General features: G+C 45.7%; 1 protein-coding gene across 2 annotated transcripts in view; it reads left to right on the plus strand.

Moving 5' to 3' along the window:
* Window positions 1-4,860, plus strand: part of LOC116673813 (insulin receptor substrate 2) — an 11,779-nt gene that overhangs the window by 6,020 nt on the left and 899 nt on the right. The gene's annotated exons all lie outside the window — the stretch shown is intronic.

Below are 4,860 nucleotides of genomic sequence, written 5' to 3' on the forward strand. Positions count from 1 at the left end.
GAGGGCATGGGGCTAACGTTGACATGTGAGGCCCAGCACAAGTGCATACGTGTTTGTGTCGTTGTAGGTAGCAAGGGAAAACAACAAAGTAGGCAAGTTGCTATGTATCCATGAGGTAACTGGATGTCACGGTCCACATTCCTGGCTGACCTGGTTTGAAAAGTTGCTGTGAGAGGGGTCTGTTTTTGTCCCAGCACCAGGCCATTTGAACAGAAGCTGGCTTTTATTTCACCACGTGGCTCTTGTGTAAGAGAGAAGTTGTACTTTGTTTCATTTTGAACACAACACAAAAAAAAAATCTATACAAATTTACTAGTCAGTGATGTTCTGGTAAATAAAGAGGGATGTACAAACCATAGCAGCCCACACAGTGTGGAAAATCAATTACCTTCAATTATGCATTCTTTAAACGTACAACTGTGTGACGTACAGCTGTGTGACAACCTTGACAGTGCCATGTACTGTACACAACACAAGTAAAATGGCTGTTCTTCAGTTAAAGAGGCAGTAAAATGACTTAATGATAGTCTGCTGCATCCTAAATTTCATTTAATTTACAGCAAAATGACTCAAAACATGTGCTCGCATGATTGTTTTTGTCGAAGCTGTGTCCTTTGGCACATGTTTTCTACTCATGTTTTGATGTAGTACAAATATTTGATGGTGCTAAGACAGCTTGAATATCATTAAGTAGTGAGAAGGAGGGAAAAGAGTCAAGCACATACATGTGGACTGTAGCACGTACACATGCAGAGCAGCCAGGGGTGTTTTTTTTCCCTTCACCCAGGGATCTTGTTTTCCAGTGGCGTAGCCTGCATCCACATACACTTGGTGGAGATGTGCAGAGAGAGACTGGCCTGTTTTGTTTTCCAGTGCCTGGCTGTTTGTGGGAGAGCGAATGAATGCGTGCATAATGGGGCAGGATGGCACGTGCACTCCACTGCCCTTCTGCCTCATTAGGCTGTTCACTTAGCAGAAGTAAGACAAGCAGAGAGGGGGGGATGGAGCACAGCCTTGTATGCTCAGTAGAAATAGGATGGGGGGAGGTTTTTTTTAAAGCAATAAATAAACTCATTGGTGAGGCCCCCTTCAACCAAGGTGCATTTTGGGAGCGGAGGATGGCAGACCCGATGGCTTGTTTGCTGAGCACTTAGTCCCACTACTGTGAGTGGGGTGAATGAGGTCAAAGTGCACCACTGGGGTTTTTGGTGTTTATCAGGACATCACACTGGGCCACCTGGACCGTGTGCCATTCTGACCCAAATGTCTGCAGGTTTTCATTCCAGCCAAACACCTCCGCTAATTTGTTAACCCTCATAGTCCAATATACTAAGGCTGGAATGACAACTACTGGTGGAATGCCACCGCTCTGGATGAAGATGTTTGTCAGGAAGAAGAATCGGCCCCAACGGGTGCTTAGAATTCAGCCCCCCAGCCACATGTAACAGCCCCCTTGGTGAGAAATGTGACTGTTTGAAGTCATCAAAACCCTGAATTCCTAAGCTTTTGACACTTGGATACGTTCTTCTGGTGCTCCACCTAGCTTAGATGTGTCTTAATGCCTGGCATAACAGACAGGTTTGTTTACCTCTTGTTTTGTCTGCGGCCCATGTGACTCAGAGGTGGTGTTTACCTCTGCCCTTCCATCCCTTCTCGCAGCCCTGGCTAGCCACAGCTCAGCCAGGTGGATGTTCTGTACCAGACCCGGATTAGCCAAGTCAGCCGTCTGTTTCCACCTCACTGTCTGACTAATACCTTTTTATCTAACAGTCCTGCTCCCACTGGGAGGATTCAAGAAGCTTGATTTGCATAATGAGATGATTCTCACTACAGTTAGGAGTATCTAACAGTATTGATTTGATTGCCTTTACTATTACTATTAATAATTGTCATCAGGCATTATAGTAGGCAGAAGAGCAGAGGAGCTGTGTGTGTGTGTGTGTGTGTGTGTGTGTGTGTGTGTGTGTGTGTGTGTGTGTGTGTGTGTGTGTGTGTGTGTGTGTGTGTGTGTGTGTGTGTGTGTGTGTGTGTGTGTGTGTGTGTGTGTGTGTGTGTGTGTGTGTGTGTGTGTGTGTGAGAGGAATGGGGGGGGTAAACACTGGCCACTCTGCCCTGTCTTCACACACATGCAAATGCACTCTTATTATCCTGATTTCCCTTCCAATACCCACACTAGCACTAACACACCATTATATGTCTTTCTCATGCGCACACACACACACATCCCTACCTACTCACTCTCTCTCCGGTAATAACAGCCCACCATCTGCCGCACCCACAGGCTGCAGAGAGCATGACCATCAGCATTGTGTGTGTGTAATTCATCGGCCAGATTAGAAGCATTCGTGTCCATCTACTGAAATCTCGCTTTCTCCCAACGTCATTGAGCCGGTAGTATTGCAAGTGATGTCATCGCAGGGATGATGTGGTGGTGGTTGGTAGATCAAAATGCACCCAGAGCATGTATATCCATGTTAATTACATTTCCTTTGATGTGTGTGTGCTTTGCGATGTCCAACGGTGCAGCGAGCGAAAGGGGTCTAGCTACACAGCCATGCATCCCTAACTCCCTCTGAGCATGCTTGTTAGATGCGGCTGTCATTACAAGGTAATGTTGATGACATAAACTTGGGCTACATTTTTTGGTATTTTCTGACATTTTATAGACCAAATCTGTTTTTTTCCCTTGGCTCTCTGCTGCTCTCGCTCACACACACACACATACACACACACACACACACACACACACACACACACACACACACTTAGACTCAGACATTTGCATAAGGTCTGCATTGTTACTTTTTGCAGTGCTGGAATTCTGTCAAACATCATTACTTTGTGGTGCCCATGTGGCTCTATTTGATTTTCTACATGTCATATTTTGTTCTGGCATTATTCTTTAAGGTGGCACCGGATTTTAGCCATCTGATTGTTCAATCAATTGTTGCTGCGTCCCTGCACACTGGATCAAACACACACACACACACACACACATACATACATACACACAAGCTGTTTAATAGTTGATCTACATCTGCATCCGGCCTGTATTGATGCTGGGATGTGGCAAACATTACAAAGCAGTGCAATGCAAATCCCAAGGTAGGAAATTTAGAAATGCCATGTTACTTGATATATAGAGAACAACATGTACAGTAACACCGCAGGCTCTTGTGTCAGAGTTTCCAGGCTTGTGTGTGTGTGTGTGTGTGTGTGTGTGTGTGTGTGTGTGTGTGTGTGTGTGTGTGTGTGTGTGTGTGTGTGTGTGTGTGTTTTTGTGGTGTGTGTGTGGTGTGTGGTGTGTGTGTGTGTGTGTGGTGGGTGTGTTGGTGTGTTGTGTGTGTGTGTGTGTTGTTGTGGTGTTTTCCGTGATGTGTCGTAGCACGGGGAGGAGGGGCGCTAAAGTAGGCCGGGATGTTCCAGACAGAAGCGCTAGCTGCTAGATAACTGCGTGGCCAGCGTTCCCCACATTTAGCCAGCCATGGCTCCAGATGAGATTACAGCCTCTGCAGGCGAGATTAGATGGCCTGGGGTAGATCAGTGAGAGCCTGCAGCTACTCCACGGACAGCGGCTGGCCAATACGTAATGCAGGGTGTGGGCATATGTTTGCTTGAGCCTGTCCACATTTCGGTTCATCGTAATAAAGTCCAAATCAAGCTAAAAATAAATAGAAATATGTTGGCTTAAAAAATCTGGGTTCACATCAGCCAATATCTACTCAGTGTCAATACGTGAACTTTTTATGTTTAAATAGGGAATTTTATAAAAATACAGGGACTTATTTTAGGATTTTGTGACTTAACATCCACAGTGTCCTCAACTAACCTCCATCCTTCTTTGTTTACGATTTTATCGTATAAAAATAGAATTAAGATAGTGTTTTTTCAAGACTGTTTCCTTACATGTGGACTGGATGAAAGCTCCAAAAATGGCAACTTTTCAAGCGCTAAGAACAGCCTTTCTTTCAGCCCGACGGCTGTGCATTTTTGAGGTTATCCGACAGCTTATTTAAGGGTTTCATCAGCCTTACACTGAGAGAGGTTTCCCAGCCCAAAGACAACCATGTAATCTTTGTGTGGTTTCATGACACATGGTTGCAGCGAGGATATCGTCCTCCTGAAAGCCAGTGCCCTTGCGTCTCCAGGGCTTACCTCCTTCGTCCCCACTCCCTGTTCCCACACACACATTTAGTTGTGCAGCCCTCCCTTCACAGCTGGACTCCATCTCTTCCTGGAAGTTCCAGTTTTCCCACTGTCACTCTCTCCCTCCCCTTGACCACCACTCTGCCTTAAGTAAATCCTTCCTTCTTCCAGCTTGCAATGTCCCAACCCCTCCTCCACTCACAAGCTGTTACCAGTGGCCACACAATCCATAATCCATAATTACCAATGCAATTTAAATGCAAGTTTTTCTCTCTGTGAATCATATCAGAGATGCATCAGCTACTCTTTTGCTTGCTGCCACTGCTGCTAGCTGGTTCTCCTCTCCTCAGCGTGTGTCCATAGCAACACGGCAGTGCGAGAGGAGACCCCCACCCCCATCTTTCTAAAGCCCAGATTATGTAATAACGACCATTGCCGACCAGCCTCCAATTTACAGCTTCCCCCCGCTGTCCTTTAAGCGCTTCCTGGGCAAAACAGCTGGTGTGTTAAGAAATGACACACACCACCTAACCACCACACGATAGGGTTGAGGTGGAGTAGAGTGAGCTATACACCTTGATGGCTGAAATGAACCAAATTGCATAATGCGTACATACCGTTCTTAAACACAAATAATACACATAAAACAATCACATTAACACATCCCAGATCCCTTCTATTTAACTTGTGTGTGCAGCACTCACTGTTCTTGTT

The sequence above is a fragment of the Etheostoma spectabile genome, chromosome 24 (assembly GCF_008692095.1).
Source record: "Etheostoma spectabile isolate EspeVRDwgs_2016 chromosome 24, UIUC_Espe_1.0, whole genome shotgun sequence".
Taxonomy (NCBI): domain Eukaryota; kingdom Metazoa; phylum Chordata; class Actinopteri; order Perciformes; family Percidae; genus Etheostoma; species Etheostoma spectabile.